The sequence below is a fragment of the Macrobrachium nipponense genome, chromosome 13 (assembly GCF_015104395.2).
Source record: "Macrobrachium nipponense isolate FS-2020 chromosome 13, ASM1510439v2, whole genome shotgun sequence".
In the NCBI taxonomy this organism is placed as follows: Eukaryota; Metazoa; Arthropoda; class Malacostraca; order Decapoda; family Palaemonidae; genus Macrobrachium; species Macrobrachium nipponense.
This window is the reverse complement of record NC_087206.1, coordinates 67973288-67985852: the sequence shown is the minus strand read 5'-3', so window position 1 is coordinate 67985852 and position 12565 is coordinate 67973288. Positions and strand designations below refer to the sequence as shown.

Sequence of the window (12565 nt, the reverse complement as noted above, 5' to 3'; positions counted from 1 at the left end):
ATTTAAAAAAAAAAAAAGCTACCAGATGGAGCAACATCAAACACATAGATGAGACTGGATACAAATACCTGGGAATAATGGAAGGAGGGGATATAAAACACCAAGAAATGAAGGAAAAGATCAGGAAAGAATATATGCAGAGACTCAAGGCGATACTCAAGTCAAAACTCAACAGCCGGAAATATGATAAAAGCCATAAACAACATGGGCAGTGCCAGTAATCAGATACAGCGCCAGGAATAGTGGAATAGACGAAGGCAGAACTCCAGTAACGTCATAGCATAGATCAGAAAACCAGGAAACATATGACAATACACAAAGCACTACACCCAAGAGCAAATACGGACAGACTATACATAACACGAAAGGAAGGAGGGAGAGACTACTAAGTATAGAGGACTGCGTCAACATGAGAACAGAGCATGGGACAATATCTGAAAACCAGTGAAGACGAGTGGCTAAAGAGTGCATGGGAAGAAGGACTAATAAAAGTAGACGAAGACCCAGAAATATACAGATACAGGACAATGACAAACAGAACAGAGGACTGGCACAACAAACCAATGCACGGACAATACATGAGACAGACTAAAGAACTAGCCAGCGATGACACATGGCAATGGGGAGAGCTGAAGAAGGAAACTGTGCAAGAAACATCAGCTACCTTGCAGTGATAAGTGGTACGAGCACCAACCTGAAGGAGTGATAGAAAACGATCAGGCAAAGATCCTCTGGGACTATGGTATCAGAACAGATAGGGTGATACGTGCAAATAGACCAGACGTGACGTTGATTGACAAAGTCAAGAAGAAAGTATCACTCATTGATGTCGCAATACCATGGGACACCAGAGTTGAAGAGAAAGAGAGGGAAAAAATGGATAAGTATCAAGATCTGAAAATAGAAATAAGAAGGATATGTGATATGCCAGTGGAAATTGTACCCATAATCATAGGAGCACTAGGCACGATCCCAAGATCCCCGAAAAGGAATCTAGAAAAACTGGAGGCTGAAGTAGCTCCAGGAACTCATGCAGAAAGAGTGTGATCCTAGAAACGGCACACATTAGTAAGAAAGTGATGGACTCCTAAGAGGCAGGATGCAACCGGAACCCAACCCCACACTATAAATACCACCCAGTCGAATTGGAGGACTATGATAGAGCAAAAAAAAAAAAAAAAAATAATAATAATAATAATGAATTTCCTAGAATGAAGGGGAATAAAGGTTCCTCTAGTAATATGTGTTTCTTGGAAATGTAGGCCTACGAATAAATCATATATTATTTTTATTCTTTATTACAGGGGGACAGTTTCCTTCACATACCGAAGAATTTTCAAGAGTTTCTCTACATAAATTATCGATTTTAATTATCTGCTATAACGCAGAGCAGCCAATTCATCGAAGAACATGTCACAGAACGCCGAACCAAGCAAACTCTTAAAGTTTCCCCTGAAACAAAAATTAAGGATTTCGGCGTCCACCTACATATGCAAGTTAAAAGATAGGTGACTCCACGGTCCTTGATGGTGACATCATGAGAATTAAGGTTACCCGGAAACCAGGATTTAAATTACCATTTACTCAGTTTTTGTTTCGACAGCGATCTGAGCGATGGTGTTTCATAGTGTGGTTAGGTTGTTTGGTGGCAGATTTGAGGTGTTATGTCTGATACCTTTTACGGCGAGAACTGTGGAAAAGGAAATAAGTCTTCTTTGGTGAAACTTAAGACTGAAGTTAAGTGGTAAAAAGAACTATACTACAGGCAGAGTCGTGTGTGAGTTTCTCGAGCTATACAAAGGTTAGTTTCGTTATTGTTATCCATAATATTTCTATTAAATTTTTAAGTTTCGTAAGTTTATTTCCCTGTAACGTACTGGTTCATGGTTATGGTCACTGTTAAATTGATTAGCGTTTTGTAAATGGATAATTTTTTTTGATAGTTTTTTTTCTGGAGCTCTTTAAAGGTAAGTTTAATTATTATGCTTTGTTTTTAACTTTTTTAATAGTTTTTAAAAATTATTTCCCCTTAACGTATTTGTTCATGGCTGTGGTTACTTTATAAATTTATTAGTGCTTTGTAAATGGATTATTGTTGTTCTTTGCTTATAGATTTTTTGTAATATTTTAGAAAAGTAGCTTTTTTTCTATACATTTCCCCTCACATTACGAGCAGGTTATCAGGTAAAAGCATCGTACTTAACGTCTGTTTAAGTTACTTGCCTCTTGATATTCTGAGTTTTAATCGCTATTTAGTAGAGCTCTCAAACACCATATAGCATCCCTTTTGCTAGTCTGTTTTTCGCCTAAAAATATCTTGGACACCGGTCATTTACTTCGCTACAAATCTGATATTTTAAAGGATTCGATAAGATCTCTGATCCAGAAAGTTAGTGTTTAATCTCTAATGAGCCTGTTAAAATCTTAACGTGACTAAGTTTACTTTGTTAAAATCTTAATGGGACTTTTAAGATAATTTTTTTAAAGCTTTTTGTCTACTTGATTTATGAAAAGGTAAGCTTTGTTAAAGTGGAATTTTACTACAGCAAAACAATTTGCTCAAGAAATAGTTTTTGAAAATTTCTTCTAGATTTTCGTGGAATCCAAAACTCGTCATGATTCGGACTAAGATTGACAGGAAAAAATAAACACTGAAGACAAATTCATAAGCCAGGTAACTTCGTCTCAAGCTGCGAAAAATGGCTTTTCCTTTCGCTAGTTTGACTTATACAAACCAGGTAAGAAGTGCTATGTAGTGAATTAGCGTAAACCAATAATTTTTTTTTGTCCTCCACCCCTACAGAGGTCTTATGACCTATGGGCAGGCGCATGGGAGGTTCTGGGTAGGGCGGGTCAAATAATAGCAAAGTATTAATTTTAAGGCGGTCATTTTCACGAGTTTAGTAGGTTTAAAAGTTAGCGTACCTTGACTTGAGATTTCAGATTGAAAATTTAAAATCTTTTGTTTTAAGTCTTGTAACACATTAGATTTGTTTACTTGACGAAATTGAGTAAGTTAACGTAAGCTAATAATTTTTTTAAATTATTATTTTTAACTGTTGCGATATTTTTCTAATTATCAGCAATTTAGCTATGCCTTTGCATCTGGACTTTTCAACTTTAAAGGGCGTTGACGTTTGTTATTTGTTAGGTTAATTTATCAGCTTGGCATATGCCTTGCTTTAATTTTCATTTTTTTATTTAGATCGAAATTTTAACTTTGGTGCTGTTTTATCACTAGTTTAAAATTATTGTAACTAAATTTAATTTAAATCTTACAAAGTTAACTTTTATTAATGCTAGTACAATGAGGTGACCTGTGTTTTTACATAATGCAGACCTACGATTACTAATAATATAGTTTACTTTATTTCAATGTTAAAATTATTTTATCAAAATGTTTAAATGATTTAAAGTCCAGACATTAATTCCAGGATGTTATGCTTGGACTTATCATGGTAAATTGTCCCAATAACACTTGGACTACTTGACCATTTAAACGGTCGTTTTAAACGGTCGTTCTGTAGGTGACTTCACTTGTTAGCACTTTTGGGTACCTCTGATTCCTCAGGTTTCCAGCTCTTGTGGTAATCTTCCCGATCAGGTCAAAGGCTTGGTTCGTGATTGGTCCGAAAAGAGAAAATTTGATCTATTGTGAGGGTTGCAGCTGAAGATGCTTATAAGAGGTTTGTTTTATAGGAGAAAATTTGATATAGTGAGGGTCGCAGTTGAAGAGCATTGTAAGTAGTTTCTGTATAAGAGGTAATTTTAGCTATTGGGGGTTGCAGTTGAAGAGGCTTAGTTTCTGTATTGGAGGGAATTGGATCTATTGTGAGGGTTGAAGCTGGTGATGCATATAAGTGGTTTGTTTGCATAGGAGAAAATTAGAAGTATTGTGAGTTGAAAGTTGAAGAGGCTTAAGTAGTTTGTATGGAGGAAACTGGATCTGTTGTAAGGGTTACAATTAAAGAAGCTTCGTAATTTGTATTGGAGGAAATTGGATCTTTGTGGGGTTGCAGTTGAAGAGGCTTATACTAGGTTTCTGTATTGGAGAAATTTTGATAGTTGCGAGATTTGCTGTTAAAGGGTTGAGGGTTGCAGTGAAGAGGGTTATAGGTAGCTTGTCTGTATTGGAGTAAATTGGATCTATTGTGAAGGTTGCAGTTAGAGGCTTGCAACAATTTTCTGTATTGGAGAAAATTTTATCTATTGTGAGGGTTGCAGTTGAAAAGCTTATAAGTATACTTTGTACTGGAGAAAATTGGATCTGTAGTAAGGGTTGCAGTAGAATTTTTTTAGTAACTTGTACATGAGAAAATTGCATCTGTTATGAAAGTGTGAAAAAAATTTGATCTATTGTGAAAGTTGCAGCTGAAGCTTAGTACTGGAGAAAATTTGACCAGTGGTAAAGATTGCAGTGGTAGATACTTAGGAGTGTTTTGTCTTTTGAAAAAAAATTCTAGCTATTGTGAATGCTTAATCTTAGTTGAAACCAAATTTTATCGACTTTATAAGAATTATTTATGTTTTTATATTTTCTAGAAAATATTTCTGCCCAGATCTTCTGATTTACAGGATGTTCATGGAACGGTGATATTCAGTACAAAAGGAAGACTTCTGTCAATCAAGAACTCGAGTGGACGTTGCTTTTGCCCTCCACAATATTTTTTGAATAAGGTGAGAGTGGAGCCTGGCGTTGCTGATGTCTTCCAGTTTATTCCAAATGATGTCCTGTGTTGATGGCTCAAAATTAATAATTAAATAATTAGTATTAAATGAGGCCCACGAATTACATCCTTAATTACTTTAATGATAGCAATTATAATGTAATTTCTCGCCATAGATTCAAAGTAAAATAAGTAAAACATTTAAAAGGTATTTTATGCTAATTGCTTGGATCAGGTAGAAATTTGCTCATCCTATCTCTTATCCCAGTCTTACCATTCTGTGTAAGTGACATTTTATACATTTTGGAAAAATTTGGTATTGTCTTGAAAAATTTAGTCAAGTACTGAAAGTACTGAAAATAACGTTTAACTCTTGACTGTTACTTAATCCTGATAATTAACGAATGTTGAAAAGCGAATAATTGGTTTTTAGTAGCTGTGAAGTTAGTGGCACCAAAAATAAATTTTTTTTGTTAAGCATATATATGAAGGTGCCTATTTTATTTAAAAGAACATTGTCCAATGAGAGAGATCTTTTAAAGAGAGGAGAGAGGATAGCAAAGAAAAACTTAAGAGGTTAAAAGCAATTGATCTTAGGAGCTAGACAGTGGTTTGTGTTAAAAGTAATTGCTCATTTAACCTCTTAAGAGCTAAAGTGTTGTATGAAATTAACGCTGTACTGAATGTGGCTTCTGTCTGTATGGTAAGTGTTATTCATGTGATGTACCAGTGACCTAATCCTTAAAATAGATCATGAGTATGCCAAAAGTTCATTCTTTCATTTTGATGGTAACTGAAAATGGAAGATGCTTACTCTTAAGACCAGTCTGATTAGAGATGTGCATTTCTGGTGATAGTTCTTCACTCTTGACGTGGTTAGGAAGTCCCGTAAAGCCGTTGGTCCCGTTGCTGAATAACCACTGGTTCCATGCAAACAAACTGAAGATAGTTGATTGGGCACCCAGCTTACGTGGTAAACTTCACATTAACCCAATGTTCAGAAAAATAAACAGGGCCCATAACTTAACGGAAGTTATTGGTTGATTGTTAACCAGTGGAACAATTCTGATTTAATCAATCGAGCGGTATTGCTGTCGATAATCATAGTCCTAATAAAAGCAATTGCGATGTCCAGGTATAGCTCAGGCTATGTGAAGGTTGATGACGCGTTCCTACGTATTTTCAGGATAAAATTTACTGAGAAGGAACTAAATATAGGGTGTTAGAACTTTTTTTGGTCAACCTAACCCTAAATGCCATTACCTATATGGCTGGGGAGCTTCACCTGCCATGGTCGCCACCTTGCACCTGTCCTATGGCTTCATAGCTTCCAAAATCAGTTGGGTATGTTTCATATGCTTAAATGGCTTTCCACAAACGAGACAGGGTTGGCTATAGTTTGATATAAGACTGAGAATAAAAATTTCAAATGGATGTCATGATTCAATAAAAAAAAAATAAAAATTTCTAATGGATGTCATGATTCAATAAAAAAAATTGATTTCATCCTGTATTGAAGATATTTAACTCTATCATCCTTTTAGTCAATGCGGGCATTACACGACAGGTAAACACTGTTCCCATAACCCACCCATTCCACTATACTGACTGACAGAGTATGGAGCCAGAACGATAAGATCATCTGGTAACACTGCTTCAGAAGAGAATATAAACGGCTGGAAGTGCCCGACGGACATGCCCGCTAGTGCGGACAGACCTTAAGAGGAGTGGTTCCACTGAATTGTCTTTGATCAAAGTTAATGCTAAAGTTTTTTTCAAATGTTGCGCAATTTTACCTGGTTAGAGCTATCAAATCTAAAATTAAGGTAGCCAAAATAGCTTACATGGATAGGGCAATCAAATGAGATGTCCGAAATAGATTGATATATTACGAAAGTTGTTAGTTACTTATTGAATCCAACGCTTTTTCAGTTATGCATTTCTTGCACTGACTGGGTAGGTACGTCAAGAAGCGGTTGGCGAGTCTCTCAAGACTCACGAGTCCTAAGGCAAAATTAAATTTTCCCGTTCGGTGGAATGTTGGAGCCAGAATGACATTTCTCCTCTTACAGTATGTTGCTGGAAATTGCAAATGCCAAGATCTCAAGCGTATGTTTGCTAACAAAAATCCTAAAGTTTAGGAGTCAGGTGACAGCAGCAGCGAAGTCTTGGAAGTAGTTGCAGTTTATTTAATTTCTATGCCTGAGATAAAAGTTTAATTTTGCCATCGTATATGAACTTCAATCATCGGAAATGAAGGTGCAGAAAAGGTTGGTCCTATTCTTGCATCCGGCCGCAAATTCCCGAGTAGTATGCGATTATTGCACCAGTCCCCGTTTTTTTTCCATGCCCCCGGGTTAGGTAAGTTAGGTTGGGTTAAGTTATGGGTAAAGTACTGTAAATTTGGGTGTGAGAAACATAATGAGATTATGTACAAGAAGGTTCTATGGATAGTTTTTAAGATACAACGTCCCACTTTTTCCAGAAAGGGTCGCTACTTGGTTATAGTTTGGGAATATGCCACCCGGCCCCCATCCTTTAGTACGGTACTGTTTTCAGATATTTCCCTTATTTTAGATGCGTCGTCTTGTCATCCCTGAGGAGGCAAGCGTCCTCTCGAAGCTCCTGTCTCTACTTTATCCATCGATTCTCTCTGATTTGGGGTTGGTCACTGATGCCCACTATCCGTGTACGAAGTCCAATTCGTGTTAGCTACGTAAGAGGAAAATTGTATAGTGTATCAAACCACCATTTTCCTTGTTTAATGGAAGTAGGATTCATAGGATCTATATAAACGCAATAATCTTCAAACCCTATGAAAAATTAGACTATTACGCCCAGCCCAAAGTAAATTTAAAAAGGATAGCCAAAAGTGCGTTGTTTATCATAGCGCAAATGATGCTCAAATCAAGATGAATTGCAGCCGAACAAAAGCCTACCTAATCAGCCTCTGCTGAGGAACAGAACACTCCAAACCACTTAAGAAAACTGGATGATTGTCATCACAAAGATAAGATAATGCCACATAATCATGAATATCATTAGACCTAAATACAAATGTATACCTTTGTATTCAGAGTTAATGCATCGATACAAAACACCAGCAATGTTAATTATCGCCGGAAATGGTAAAAATCCTGATTAAGTTGGTACAAATGTCGGGAAATACACAGACATTAAATCCTTCCGGATGGAGGACTTCACTTCAGGCCTCTATGCTAAATGAAGATTGGGGGTTAAGCTGCAATGGAAGAGAGCGCGCCTCATTTCGTGATCACTATGGTCTTGGCCTGCCACCTCGGTGGCCGCGAGTTCGATTTTCGGGCATTACACTGAGGCGTCAGAGATGGTGTATTTCTGGTGATAGAAGTTCACTCTTGACGTGGTTCGGAAGTCACGTAGAGCCGTTGGTCCTGTTGCTGGATAACCACTGGTTCCATGCAACGCAAAAAACAAGCAATGGAAGAAAGAGAGAATGGGAAAGGATCACAGTTAATCAAACTCATTAGTTTCTCATGAGATTGGTGTCTTCATCACAGTCTTTCCACGAAGACTTCATTCCCACTAAGAACGCTTTTGCTATTCCCGCCAGTATACGGAAGCTATCGGCGTAAGAGCCTATTATTCAATTTCGGCAACAACTGCGAAGAAAAAGACTTAAGTAAAGTATGTCCTCGATCCTGAGATGGTTTAAGGAGGCGTCTTTAATGTGGTCTGACTTGTGTTACGACTTATTCAACTTAACGACTGACCATTATAGAGAAGGGAACAGGATGTTTATAGCTTCCTAGAGACATCTATATATAACTGGTGGGCGTGAGGGAAGAGTGACGTCTAACGCATTCAAATACCTTGCTGTTCATTTCATTATTATACTCTTTCTTGGGAAAACTTGTATAACTTGTGAAATAAAAAAGACAATTTGAGTGACATATATATATATATATATATATATATATATATATATATATATATATATATATATATATATATACATAAATGTATGTGTGTGTGTATTTCTGGATACATGTTTTTTATTCTGCTAGATTGTTTCTTAACGAATCCAGAAAGCTCTTGTCGTTATTGCCAAGAAATGTCGATTTCATATAGCTTCCTTAAGCATTTATGTGATTAAAGTATTGACTTCTCGATACCCGTCATATCTTCCAGCAAGGTGGAGCAGCGAATGATTTGATGTTTTAATTGGATGTTGTGGTTCCTGATTCACCTTCAACGATTTTATCCGGATGTCTAATGAGGTCTTTGAAGCCTCATCTTCGCGAGGAAATTCTTTTGCATCCTTCTAATGAGGGACCAGTAAATGAGAAAAGTAATCTCTTTGCCAAAGATGATGTCTTTGACAAATCGTGGTACTGGAGCCAATGAATCTTTTTCTATTCAATGAATTTACGTTTATATTACTAGAAGACTTTATCTATCCGTTATTTCAGTAACGAAAAATCTCTGTAAGGGGGTAGTGCCGTCAGTGGACCTCATGCAGCTTGCCTTCGGACCTCTAGCTGCAATCACTTTCGTTCCTTTTACTGCACCTCCTTTCATATTCTCTTTCTTCCATCTTAATCTCCACCCTCTCCTAACACTTGATTCATAGTGCAACTGCTTTGAGGTTTTCCTTCTGTTACACCTTTCAAATCTTTTACTGTCAATTTCCATTTCAGCGCTGAATGACCTCATAGGTACCAGTGCTGGCCTTTGGCCTAAATTCTATATTCAACTCAACTCTTACTCACTTTATTTTACTTTATCTTCCCGCCACTGGGCAGTGGCATAAGGCTGATACAGTTCCTCTCCATCTGTCTCTATCCTGAGCCATTTCCCTCGCTTCCTCTAGGTTCTGGATTTCATCTTCAAGATCTCTGACAATTATGTCTATCCAACTCGTTCTTGGCCTTCCCAGCCATCTTCTTCCTCGACTCAACTCAGTAGTGAAAAATTGTGAGGTGTCAGTCAATGTGACGTCAGAAACAGAGAAACAGCCAATAAGGTTCTGACTTTGCCCGCTTGTGACGTCCCATCGAGAAAAGTTCGTCGGGCAAAGCTCGATGGTGTGGACGGGGTCTTATACAACGAAATGGATACAATCTTTTTTGCAGTGCTAGGTCCTACATATAACTTTTTGTAGTGTTGAAAACGCTGATCTGTTTACACACGCCTGAAAACTTGGCTCGTTTTAGAGACTAGAATTCCGTCCAGAAAATTAGTGTTAAAAAACAGAATGACCCATTCATTCGTTTTCGTTACAAGTACACGAGTGTGTTATAGTAGATCCACATCAAGCGTGCATGTGATGTCTAGGCCAATCCCATATGACGCTTCTGATTGGCTGCTGATAAGCCAATCACAGGGCTGGAAACTCTCAGTATCTCTCGAGAGTTCACATGGGTAGGATGTATGTTCCACCTCCCCTGGGGGATACTTTTGAAAGACGTACCCATCAGGAGAGGTGGAACATACATCCGCCCATGTGAACACTCTCTCGAGAGACAGTTTCCAGCCCTGTGACTGGCTTATCTGAACAGCCAATCAGGAGCGTCGCAAGGGACGGGCCTAGACATCAGTTGCACGGTTGATGTTAATCTATAGTAACGAGAGCAGTGACGATTGTTCTGAGTCTTAATTTTTAGTCGATTTTCTTGGCAATTCATTTGCGTATCAAGTTCCCGGGTTACGTACTCACTACTGTTCTAATTGAGGACTTTGTGACTGCTTTGTGAAAGCGTTATTTATTTGTATGAAATGAGTAAAATGTAAAAATGATGATGTGGTCTTGAGGATTCCATACAGATGCGTCTGGCATGGCTAAGTCTTATGTCTGAAGATAGTGGAGGCCAATCTATTCTCGACTTCTGATTACTCCCGTTTGCTTGTGGTAAGTGATATCTTGTTTTCATTGTTTTGCACTGAGTTACTTATCTAATTAGCATATTGATATGTTGTAACCACCGTCTAATTCAACCCTTGAGATAGACTGTTATTGTGAGATGTCAGTTAACGTAAGTAATAGAACAGTAGGAAAGTGAAAATTATGTTACATGACACTTGGAGAGCAATTTAATGTACTCATAATCAATAATAGCCATAACCAAACTAGAAAGAACACTGAACTGACACCTACTGAATTCCATCCCAATCAAATAATCCGAGGTTACATATTGCTATATTTCTTCTGTACCTGCTTCCGATAAAACGTCGAAATGGAATTAATTCCCCGATGACTCTTATCCAGGGTTGGTGATTTTTTTAAATAAAAAAAAAAGTGATTTACTTGATTTTTTCTTCATTTGATTTTTTTTATTTATTTTTTTTATTTGTTAGATGTTTTTCAAATCTTTTTTCCCCCAAAAATGTATTTTATTACCGAATTACTATTGATTTATCTTTTAGGTTTCCAGTTCTTTATATAAAAATAAGTAGATACAGCACAGTTATGCTTAAGTTTTTATTAGTCTCCAAACCATATTTTTCAGTTTGTTTGCTTTCAAATAAAAAAAAAATTTTTAAATGCAAAAATGATGATTTTTTAGTGAAAAAAATCAATAATTTAATCACTTGATTGAATCAGTTTGATTTAATCATTGTCAACCCTGGAATCTTATCTGTAGGACAATCAAGCGAAAATTATTACAGTTCGATCCAAGATCAAAGGAGACTTGTCAGATGAAATGAGTTTTTATTAACTTTCCCCCCATTAATAAACTCCGATGGCTGCGTCAGGTTGCCATGTGATTTCATTGAAGGGGAGACGTGAAAACCCTTTTCAAATATCATTTGAGAGTCGTTGCTTCACAAAAATAAATTCCAAGCAAAAAATAAAGAAAATATTGGTACACGGATTTACTCGATCGTGGAGATTGTTTCTAAACTGAGATTGTTTAATCGTTTTCATTGCGCCTCAGTGGCGCGATCTATATGGTCTTGACCTGCCACCTCGGTGGCCGCCAGTTCGATTCTCGGGCATAACATTGAGGGGTCAGAGATGTGTCTTTCTGGTGATAGAAGTTCACTCTCGACGTGGTTCGGAAGTCACGTAAAGCCGCTGGTCCCGTTGCTGAATAACCACTGGTTCCAACTACAAGCATTGTTTTGTATCTCTGACTAAACAACAAAAAACTTTTAAAATGATTTCCAGTGAGAGTGAAATTTTCGTCTTTCTCGTATCTCTTCTGTACCACATCCGCAACTTTTCATTTGGGAAATTGTTTGTTCCTCTCGCGTGCATAGTTCAGAGTAATAATTACGTTATGAATGACCGATCTTATGATCCTTGAGATAGGGCCCAATTGCACGATGCACGGCATCGCTGCTAACGAAGATGCAAGATTAATGACAAAAGATTTAGCGACGAATGGACCGCACGGATTTCACTCAATTCTGTAGCAGTTGGTGTCTGATTGATAATTCAAAATTGATGATACTATATTTTTCTCTGAATAATCTAATGTTCAAGCATTCATGAATAATTTTCATTTCGATTATGACCCGCATATTTAAAATAAAAACGAATGAGTCTCTTCAAACCACGTATTAAGCCCGAAAACAATTTTAAATTATATCAAAAGTCTTAATTTTCTTCTTTCGTCATTAATTTTGTTCTTTGATGATTTAGAATATAAAATCTTCTTCATATAGACTGGGAGAGAAGATTTGAATCACTTACTTTATGGCCGTTCTTTGAATATTTCTACAGTTATCCGAAGTATATAATATATTTGAGCCAATGGCCAAAACTGATAAGTCGTTATCACTACAGTGAACTGATTGTTCAATGAGGATTGTAAGATTATCGGTCAAGCAAGTCATTCAGTGAATTCAAACGAGCGCCTCAGTGGCGTGCTTGGTTTGGTTTTGGCCTGCCACCTCGGTGGCTGCGAGTTCGA

The 12565-nt window shown here is 37.2% G+C and overlaps 1 long non-coding RNA gene across 1 annotated transcript; it reads left to right on the top strand.

Moving 5' to 3' along the window:
- Positions 1-1599: 1599 nt before the first annotated feature.
- LOC135225487 (uncharacterized) lies at positions 1600-4970 on the top strand. The gene is made up of 3 exons (XR_010316992.1): positions 1600-1801; positions 2591-2738; positions 4576-4970. It is a non-coding gene; the product is annotated as an uncharacterized LOC135225487 (long non-coding RNA).
- The last annotated feature ends 7595 nt before the right edge of the window (positions 4971-12565 follow it).